The sequence below is a fragment of the Leuresthes tenuis genome, unplaced genomic scaffold (assembly GCF_036924035.1).
Source record: "Leuresthes tenuis unplaced genomic scaffold, fLeuTen1.0.hap1 SCAF_10, whole genome shotgun sequence".
In the NCBI taxonomy this organism is placed as follows: domain Eukaryota; kingdom Metazoa; phylum Chordata; class Actinopteri; order Atheriniformes; family Atherinopsidae; genus Leuresthes; species Leuresthes tenuis.
In genome coordinates, this window is record NW_027325364.1 from 27,804,132 (window position 1) to 27,815,443 (window position 11,312).

The 11,312-nt window shown below is 42.8% G+C and overlaps 1 non-coding gene and 1 pseudogene across 1 annotated transcript; one reads left to right on the top strand and one right to left on the bottom strand.

Moving 5' to 3' along the window:
* Positions 1-3,062: 3,062 nt before the first annotated feature.
* LOC140317452 (U5 spliceosomal RNA) lies at positions 3,063-3,151 on the bottom strand (annotated as a pseudogene).
* A 7,392-nt stretch (positions 3,152-10,543) lies between these two features.
* LOC140317260 (U5 spliceosomal RNA) lies at positions 10,544-10,657 on the top strand. Its single transcript, XR_011917589.1, has one exon. It is a non-coding gene; the product is annotated as a U5 spliceosomal RNA (small nuclear RNA).
* The last annotated feature ends 655 nt before the right edge of the window (positions 10,658-11,312 follow it).

The following is an 11,312-nucleotide window of genomic DNA, read 5'->3' on the forward strand; positions in this document are numbered from 1 at the left end:
CTTCTTGTAGCCGAACACTTCCACTCCTGCTTTTGATGATGTATGGTTGGGCATTCACACCTTTTTTTTTCCCATTTTTCAGGAATTATGGGTGGACATTCACACCTTGCAGCTGAACACCTCCTATCCCACTTATGATCATGTGCGGTTTGATTTTCGAAAAGTTTCTTTCATGTTTTCTAGCAATTATTGATGGACATGTAGACCTTCTTGCAGCTGAACACCTCCGCTCCCGCTTTTGATCATACATTGTCAGGCATTCGCACCTTGTCTTACCCTCTTTTTACAAACTTTAGTCGAACAGTCACACCTTTTTGCAGCCGAACACCACCTCTCCCGCTTTTGATGATGTATGGTCCAGCATTCTTACCTTTTCTAACACATTCTTCAGCAATTATGGTCGGACATTCACACCTACTCAGAGCCGAACACCTCCGCTCCCGCATTTGATGGTGTATAGTCGGGCATTCTCACCCTTTCTCATCAGCTTTTTTACAAATTATGATCTGACATTCACACCTGCTTTTGATAATGTATTGTTAGGCATTCGCACCTTTTTTTTTACCCATTTTTCATGAATTATGGGTGGACATTCACACCTTCTTGCAGCCGAACACCTCCTCTCCCGCTTATGATCATGTGCGGTTTGATATTCGAAAATTTACTTTCTTGTTTTAAAGCAATTATTGATGGACATTCAAACCTTCTTTTTGATGGTGTATAGTCGGGTTTTCGAGCCTTTTCTTCCCGGTTTTTACAAACCATGGTCGGACTTTCACACCTTCTTGTAGCCGAACAACTCCGCTCCCGCTATTGATTGTGTACAGTCGGGTATTTTAACCTTTTCTTACCCGCTTTTTACCAACTATGGTCGGACATTCACACCTTCTTGTAGCCGAACACATCCGCTCCCGCTATTGATTGTGTACAGTCGGGTATTTTAACCTTTTCTTACCCGCTTTTTACCAACTATGGTCGGACATTCACACCTTCGTACAGCGGAACACCTCCGCTCCCTCTTTTGATGGTGTATGTTCGGGCACTCGAACCTTTTCTTACCCGCTTTTTACAAACTATGGTCAGACATTCAAACCTTCTTGTAGCCGAACACATCCACTCCTGCTTTTGATGATGGGTATTCAAACCTACTTGTTGCCCGCTTTTTATTAATTATGGGTGGACATACACACCTTGTCGCAGCCAAACACCTCCGCTCCCTGTTTTGATCATGTATGATTGGACATTCGCACCTTTTCTCACCCGTTTTTTACTATGGTCGGCCATTCACAGCTTCCTCTCCACCATACTTGTATGGTGGGATATTCACACCCACTTGCATTCGAAGACCTCCGCCCCCACTTTTGTTGATATTTAGTCGGTCATTCGCAGCTTACCCGCTTTTGGCAAACTATGGCCTTCTTGCAGCCAAACACCTCTGATCTCGTTTTTGATGATGTAAGGTTGGGCATTCAGACCTTGCTTCACCTGCTTTTCACCAAATATAGTCGAACAGTCACACCTTCTTGCAGCCGAACACTTCTGCTCCACCTTTTAGTGTTCTATGGGGTATTCACACCTTTTTTTTCACCGCATTTTATTGATTATGGTTGGAAATTCTCACCCACTCTTATCCGAAGACCTCTCCTCCTGCTTTTGTTAATATATAGTCGGGCATTCAAACCTTTTCTTACCCGCTTTTTACAAATTATGGTCGAACATTCACACCTACTTGCAGCCGAACACCTCCGCTCCCGCTTTTGATGGTGTATAGTCGGACTTTCGAGCCTTTTCTTCCCCGGTTTTTACGAATTATGGTTGTACATTCAGACCTTGCAGCCGAAAACCTCCGCTCCCTCATTTGATCATACATTGTCAGGCATTCGCACCTTGTCTTACCCGCTTTTTATAAACTTTAGTCAGACATTCACACCTTGCAGCTGAACCACCTCCGCTCCCTGTTTTGATAATGTATGGTCTGGCAATACTACCTTTTCTTACCGGTTTGTGAGTAATTATGACTGGACATTCACACCTACTTGCAGTCGAACACCACTTCTCCCGCTTTTGATGATGTATGGTCCGGCATTCTAGTCTTTTCTAACACATTTTTCAGCAATTATGGTTTGACATTCACACCTACTCACAGCCGAACACTTCCGCTCCCGCATTTGATGGTGTATAGTCGGGCATTCTCACCCTTTCTCATCAGCTTTTTGCAAATTATGATCTGACATTCACACCTACTTGCAGTCGAACAGCTCTGCTACCGCTTTTGATTATGTTTGGTTGGATATTCGAAACTTTTCTTCACTGCTTTTTACAAACTTTGGTCGGACGTTCACACCTTCTTGCAGCCGAACACCTCCGCTTCCGCTTTTGATTGTGTACAGTCGGGTATTTTAACCTTTTCTTACCTGCTTTTTGCCAACTATGGTCGGACATTTAGACCTTCTTACAGCGGAACACCTCCGCTCCCTCCTTTGATGGTGTTTGTTCGGGCATTCGAGCCTTTTCTTACCCGCTTTTTACAAACTATGGTCAGACATTCACACCTTCTTGCAGCCGAACACTTCCGCTCTACCTTTTAGTGTGCTATGGGGTATTCACACCTTTTTTTTCACCGCATTTTATAGATTATGGTTGTAAATTCTCACCCACTCTTATCCGAAGACCTCTCCTCCTACTTTGGTTAATATATAGTCGGGCATTCGAACCTTTTCTTACTCGCTTTTTACAAATTATGGTCGAACATTCACACCTACTTGCAGCCGAACACCTCCGCTCCCGCTTTTGATGGTGTATAGTCGGGCTTTCGAGCCTTTTCTTCCCCGGTTTTTACAAATTATGGTTGGACATTCAGACCTTGCAGCCGAAAACCTCCGCTCCCTCTTTTGATCATACATTGTCAGGCATTCGCACCTACTTGCAGCCGAATACTTCCGCTCCACCTTTTAGTGATGTATGGTTGGCATTTGCACCTTTTCTTACCCTTTCTTACCCTACTGATTGCTTAAGATTAAGTTGTTTTTTCTCAAACTACAACATTTCCGCTTTTAGTGTTCTATGAGGCATTCACATATTTTTTTTCACCGTAATGAAGTCTTTAGTAAAAGGCGAAAGACTTGTACGTTATGAAGAGAAACCAGAGTACGATTATCCGTCACTGCGGGAGCAGGTCATCAGGCCAGTTGGCATAGCCACCTTCCCCATGGTGAGCTTTGCTTTGTTGAGACGCTTGCTCCCCCCCCCCCCCCCCCCCCCCTGCTCCTCGGCTGACCAAGTAGGAACAATCGGGCCCTATTCGATGGCTGCCTTGTCTTTTACTCTGTGCAAAAGACAAGGCAGCAACAAAAACACCACGGGAAAACCGTATTGAGGCTTTGTTCTGACCGCTCATTCGGTGTCGCGTTTCTTTCAAGCAATTCTCCCGGTTAGCCCGCACTCGGCTCGCTCCCAGAGCCGTGTTAAAGTCTACTTCGCATTCACTCTCTTTTCTCAGCAGACTCTTGGGATTTTAACAATAAAATGAATTCCTTCACTCAAACTATGTTAAAACTGCTTTGTCCTTCATATTTACCATGTCTTGAAAGATTTAAAGAAAAAAAACAACGTTGTACTTTGCAGTAAAAGAAATAGCAAATCTAAAGTTTCAGGAATCCGAGAATAAGCTTACTTTCATGAGTTCTTCACGATTTCGGATTTTGCTATAAAATGAATTCCTTCACTCAAACTATATTAAAACTGCTAAACCGCTAATCTGTTACATGTAAGGCAGATGTCAAATTCACCGAATTAGGATTATTCGGTATTCGGCCAATCGAGCTGTAGCAGCTTCGGTAAAAGAGTATAAGTTGAAGAGTTTGTGAATAAAGGTGTGCGCACACACAGTGAACTGTAGGAAAATAGGCAGGGAGCAATGCCGGCTGGGGTATATGTTCTTGTATGTTGTCTGACTGTTTGATTTGAATGTGTTGTGTAAGTGTCCTGTTGAATGTTACATGTTTGGGCTTTGACACGCTTCACTGTGGTTGTTAACTGTGTGGTGTGTCCTGAAATGTTATATGTTTGGGCTGTGTGACATGCTTAATGCTTGTCAGTAGCTACCCACTTATTCATATATAGCAACTGACAACGTAAGAAGTCCGGACATACTTTGATAGAGTAGTTGTAGAAGTATCCTTATTGATAATAGATAAACTAATTCATAGTGATAGAACAGTAGATGAACAGGTGCCTGCACATGTCTCACGAAAATAAAATGGATGTATGATTGCTGACGGCAGAGCAATACTGCCAAACTTATGAGTTCTTGTGGCAAACTTGATTCAGTGTCTTGACGTGTATACGCTGTTTCGCTGACTTGATTGTCACAAGAAACAAAGTGTGTTTGATAAGATCCGACCATTTTATTACGGGAGGATCAGTATGTATGGATTTTGATGTGACTGATAAACCCATTCGTATCTTAAGCACAATCTAATACGTGAGACAACGCCCTGGCACACGATAAAAAAAAAAAGAGAGAGCGGTTTTGTGTCCCCACAGTCCATAATGTAGAAAAGAGAGAGAAAAGCCTTTCTGATTTGGTGTGTGTGCTCATAGTGCAGAGTGTAGAGAAAAGAAAGCCGTTTTGGTGTCACGGGTGTTGTGACTTACACACACACATTTCTAAATTGAGAAAGGAAATTATTTTAGAGGAAGCACTAGAGTTTAGATCCCACATTTGTTGATAGGCATTCATTTATTTCTTCACTTCTGATAAAAATGATAAGACTGACCTAAAGAATTGGAGGCCCATCACACTTTTAAACTTTGACTGTAAACTTTTTAGCAAGGTTTTAACGACACGGATGTCCTCTGTTTTAGAGGAGGTAATTCACCCAGACCAGGCTTGTGCCATCTCAGAGAGACAACTCACCGACAGCCTCGTACTGATTCGAGACATCATTGATTACGCTAGAGACAGAAACACCCGGCTTGTCATCTTAAATTTAGACTTTGAAAAAGCTTTTGATGGGGTCTCGCATCAATATCTCTTTCAGGTGTTGCAGCCATCGAAAAGGGCCCGATTGTTCCTACTTGGTGAGATTTGCTTGGTTGAGACGCTTGCTCCCCCCCCTTGCTCCTCGGCTGACCAAGTAGGAACAATCGGGCCCTATTCGATGGCTGCCTTGTCTTTTACTCTGTGCAAAAGACAAGGCAGCCATAAACACCGCTCCCGCTATTGATTGTGTACAGTCGGGTATTTTAACCTTTTCTTACCCGCTTTTTACCAACTATGGTTGGACATTCACACCTTCTTACAGCAGAACACCTCCGCTCCCTGTTTTGATTATGTATGGTTTGACATTCGCACCTTCTCTCACCTGCCTTTTACTATGGTCGGCCATTCACAGCTTCCTCTCCACCATACTTGTATGGTGGGATATTCACACCCACTTGCATCCGAAGACCTCCGCCCCCACTTTTGTTGATATTTAGTCGGTCATTCGCACCTTACCCGCTTTTGGCAAACTATGGCCTTCTTGCAGCCAAAAACCCTCTGATCTCGCTTTTGATGATGTAAGGTTGGGCATTCAGACCTTGCTTCACCTGCTTTTCACCAAATATAGTCGGACATTCACACCCACTTGCATCCGAAGACCTCCGCCCCAAATTTTGTTGATATTTAGTCGGACATTCGCACCTTAACCGCTTTTGGCAAACTATGGCCTTCTTGCAGCCAAACACCTCTGATCTCGCTTTTGATGATGTAAGGTTGGGCATTCAGACCTTGCTTCACCTGCTTTTCACCAAATATAGACGGACATTCACACCTTCTTGCAGCCGAACACTTCCGCTCCACCTTTTAGTGTTCTATCACACCTTTTTTTCACCGCATTTTATACATTATGGTTGGAAATTTTCAACCACTCTCATCCGAAGACCTCTCCTCCGGCTTTTCTTAATATATTTTAACTTTAGTCGGACATTCAAACCTTCTTGCAGCTGAACCACCTCCGCTCCCTGTTTTGATCATATATGGTCTGGCAATACTACCTTTTCTTACCCGTTTGTGAGTAATTATGGCTGGACATTCACACCTACTTGCAGCCGAACACAACCTCTCTCGCTTTTGATGATGTATGGACCGGCATTCTTACCTTTTCTAACACATTTTTCAGCAATTATGGTCGGAGATTCACACCTACTCACAGCCGAACAACTCCGCTCCCGCATTTGATGATGTATAGTCGGGCATTCTCACCCTTTCTCATCAGCTTTTTGCAAATTATGATCTGAAATTCACACCTACTTGCAGTCGAACAGCTCTGCTCCCGCTTTTGATTATGTATGGTTGGATATTCGAACCTTTTCTTAACTGCTTTTTACATATTTTGGTTGGACGTTCACACCTTCTTGTAGCCGAACACTTCCACTCCTGCTTTTGATGATGTATGGTTGGGCATTCACACCTTTTTTTTGCCCATTTTTCAGGAATTATGGGTGGACATTCACACCTTGCAGCTGAACACCTCCTATCCTACTTATGATCATGTGTGGTTTGATTTTCGAAAAGTTTCTTTCATGTTTTCTAGCAATTATTGATGGACATGTAGACCTTCTTGCAGCTGAACACCTCCGCTCCCGCTTTTGATCATATATGGTCTGGCAATACTACCTTTTCTTACCCGTTTGTGAGTAATTATGGCTGGACATTCACACCTACTTGCAGCCGAACACAACCTCTCTCGCTTTTGATGATGTATGGACCGGCATTGTTACCTTTTCTAACACATTTTTCAGCAATTATGGTCAGAGATTCACACCTACTCACAGCCGAACAACTCCGCTCCCGCATTTGATGGTGTATAGTCGGGCATTCTCACCCTTTCTCATCAGCTTTTTGCAAATTATGATCTGACATTCACACCTACTTGCAGTCGAACAGCTCTGCTCCCGCTTTTGATTATGTATGGTTGGATATTCGAACCTTTTCTTAACTACTTTTTACAAACTTTGGTTGGACGTTCACACCTTCTTGTAGCCGAACACATGCACTCCTGCTTTTGATGATGTATGGTTGGGCATTCACACCTTTTTTTTACCAATTTTTCAGGTATTATGGGTGGACATTCACACCTTCTTGCAGCTGAACACCTCCTCTCCCACTTATGATCATGTGTGGTTTGATTTTCGAAAATTTTCTTTCATGTTTTCTAGCAATTATTGATGGACATTTAGACCTTCTTGCAGCTGAACACCACCTCTCCCGATTTTGATTATGTATGGACCGGCATTTTTACCTTTTCTAACACATTTTTCAGCAATTATGGTTGGAGATTCACACCTACTCACAGCCGAACAACTCCGCTACCGCATTTGATGGTGTATAGTCGGGCATTCTCACCCTTTCTCATCAGCTTTTTGCAAATTATGATCTGACATTCACACCTACTTGGAGTCAAACAGCTCTGCTCCCGCTTTTGATTATGTATGGTTGGATATTCGAACCTTTTCTTAACTGCTTTTTACAAACTTTGGTCGGACGTTCACAATATCTTGCAGCCGAACACCTCCGCTTCCGCTTTTGATGGTGTATATTCGGGCATACGAACCTTTTCTTACCCGCTTTTTACAAACCAAGGTCGGACTTTCACACCTTCTCTTAGCTGAACAACTCCGCTCCCTCTTTTGATTGTGTACAGTCGGGTAATTTAACCTTTTCTTACCCGCTTTTTACCAACTATGGTTGGACATTCACACCTTCTTACAGCAGAACACCTCCGCTCCCTGTTTTGTTTATGTATGGTTTGACATTCGCACCTTCTCTCACCCGCCTTTTACTATGGTCGGCCATTCACAGCTTCCTCTCCACCATACTTGTATGGTGGGATATTCACACCCACTTGCATCCGAAGACCTCCGCCCCCACTTTTGTTGATATTTAGTCGGTCATTCGCACCTTACCCGCTTTTGGCAAACTATGGCCTTCTTGCAGCCAAACACCTCTGATCTCGCTTTTGATGATGTAAGGTTGGGCATTCAGACCTTGCTTCACCTGCTTTACACCAAATATAGTCGGACATTCACACCCACTTGCATCCGAAGACCTCCGCCCCAAATTTTGTTGATATTTAGTCGGACATTCGCACCTTACCCGCTTTTGGCAAACTATGGCCTTCTTGCAGCCAAACACCTCTGATCTCGCTTTTGATGATGTAAGGTTGGGCATTCAGACCTTGCTTCACCTGCTTTTCACCAAATATAGTCGGACATTCACACCTTCTTGCAGCCGAACACTTCCGCTTTTAGTGTTCTATGAGGCATTCACATATTTTTTTTCACCGTATTTTATAGATTATGGTTGGAAATTCTCACCCACTCTCATCCGAAGACCTCTCCTCCCGCTTTTGTTAATATATAGTCGGGCATTCGAACCTTTTCTTACCCGCTTTTTACAAATTATGGTTGAACATTCACACCTACTTGCAGCTGAATACTTCCGCTCCACCTTTTAGGTATGTATGGTTGGCATTTGCACCTCTTTTTATACTGATTGCTGAAGATTAAGGTGTTCTTTCTCAAACTACAATTTTTTTTTAATTGTTGAAACTTGATTTGAAGTGGATAAATAAGGAGGACAAACAGTTTTAAGTCAGGCTGATAGAAGGAATTAATTTTATAGCAAAATCTGTATTTCGTCATATGTCGAGAGATGCTTATTGCTGAAGAAGTTCTTTCTCATTCTACAAAGTACAACGGTGTTTATCGTTGAAACTTGATTAGACCTGAATAAATATGAAGGACAAAGCAGTCTTAACTTGGTTTGAGTTAATGAATTCGTTTTATAGGAGAATCCGAATTCGTGCATAACTCATAAAATAGAGCTTATTTTCGGATTCCTGAAGAATGAGTCTGGTTCTTTCTCATAATACAAAGTTTGTTGTTTATTGTTGAAACTTCATCAGAAGTGAAGAAATAAATGAATGCCTATCAACAAATGTGGGATCTAAACTCTAGTGCTTCCTCTAAAATAATTTCCTTTCTCAATTTAGAAATGTGTGTGTCTAAGTCACAACACCCGTGACACCAAAACGGCTTTCTTTTCTCTACACTCTGCACTGTGAGCACACACACCAAATCAGAAAGGCTTTTTTCTCTCTTTTCTACATTATGGACTGTGGGGACACAAAACCGCTCTCTCTCTTTTTTTTTTTTTATCGTGTGCCAGGGCGTTGTCTCACGTATTAGATTATGCTTAAGATACGAATGGGTTTATCAGTCACATCAGAATCCATACATACTGATCCTCCCGTAATAAAATGGTCGGATCTTATCAAACACACTTTGTTTCTTGTGACAATCAAGTCAGCGAAACAGCGTATACACGTCAAGACACTGAATCAAGTTTGCCACAAGAACTCATAAGTTTGGCAGTATTGCTCTGCCGTCAGCAATCATACACCCATTTTATTTTCGTGAGACATGTGCAAGCACCTGTTCATCTACTGTTCTATCACTATGAATTAGTGATCTATTATCAATAAGGATACTTCTACAACTACTATCAAAGTATGTCCGGACTTCTTATGTTGTCAGTTGCTATATATGAATAAGTGGGTAGCTACTGACAAGCATTAAGCATGTCACACAGCCCAAACATATAACATTTCAGGACACACCACACAGTTAACAACCACAGTGAAGCGTGTCAAAGCCCAAACATGTAACATTCAACAGGACACTTACACAACACATTCAAATCAAACAGTCAGACAACATACAAGAACATATACCCCAGCCGGCATTGCTCCCTGCCTATTTTCGTACAGCACACTATGTGTGCACACACCTTTATTCACAAACTCTTCAACTTATACTCTTTTACCGAAGCTGCTACAGCTCGATTGGCCGAATACCCTTTGATCCTATTTCGGTGAATTTGACATCTGCCTTACATATAACAGATTAGCGGTTTAGCAGTTTTAATTTAGTATGAGTGAAGGAATTCATTTTATAGCAAAATCCGAAATCGTGAAGAACTCATGAAAGTAAGCTTATTCTCGGATTCCTGAAACTTTACATTTGCTCTTTCTTTTACTGCAAAGTACAACGTTGTTTTTTTTGTTTAAATCTTTCTAGACATGGTAAATATTAAGGACAAAGCAGTTTTCACATAGTTTGAGTGAAGGAATTCATTTTATAGATAAAATCCCAAGAGTCTGCTGAGAAAAGAGTGTGAATGCGAAGTAGACTTTAACACGGCTATGGGAGCGAGCCGAGTGTGGGCTAACCGGGAGAATTGCTTGAAAGAAACGCGACACCGAATGAGCGATCAGAACAAAGCCTCAATACGGGATTCTCGTGGTGTTTTTGTTGCTGCCTTGTCTTTTGCACAGAGTAAAAGACAAGGCAGCCATCGAATAGGGCCCGATTGTTCCTACTTGGTCAGCCGAGGAGCAAGGGGGGGGGTCAAGCGTCTCAACCAAGCAAAGCTCACCATGGGGAAGGTGGCTATGCCAACTAGCCTGATGCCCTGCTCCCGCAGTGACGGATAATCGTACTCTGGTTTCTCTTCATAACGTACAAGTCTTTCGCCTTTTACTAAAGATTTCTGTGGAGAGCAGCACTAATGAGTTGTTTCTATTTTTGGCAGGCTTTACCTTTGCGGGTGAAGCCCTTTCTGTCTGTGCAAAAGAAATCTTCTTACTGTGCAGAGTGACTTCTCTGAGTAGAGTCGCCTTACTTGTTGCGACTGTGCCGATGTTCGAAGCTGGAGTGCAAAGTTGTTGCTTGAATGGTGCTTGCTGGAGCGTGCGGGAGTGCAAAGTTATACCATTTAAAAGGGCTGAAGAGTGCTCAGTGCAGCGGGTGGGCGACACTCTGGCCACCTTGAAAACCGAGGTTACATCCACTACCAGGGGCAGCCCAAGTTCTGCCGCAAGTGTGGTGAGCATGGACACCTGGTTGAGGCTTGTACCAAGGTGTTATGTGGGAAGAGCAGAGAAATTGGGCAAACTTTTGGAGAGTGTCCAAATGGCAGGAAATGTAATCTCTGTGGAGAATTAAATCACCTCTTCAGAGATTGCCCTAAATCTTTTGCCAACAAATTAAAGACGGTAAAGCCACAGTCAAGCCAACAAAGAGAAGAACCAAAGGTGGCAGTTGGTGAACAAAGTGAAGAGGTTGACCCAATAAATTCAAACTTCCCGCCAAAAGCTTGGATTAGAAGTGAGGAGCAAAAAGGGGAGGGGCCTGTAGAGGCCTCACCACTCAGTGTTGAAGTCTGTGAGAATTCACAGGCAGAGGGTGGAGCTACGCTAAATGAG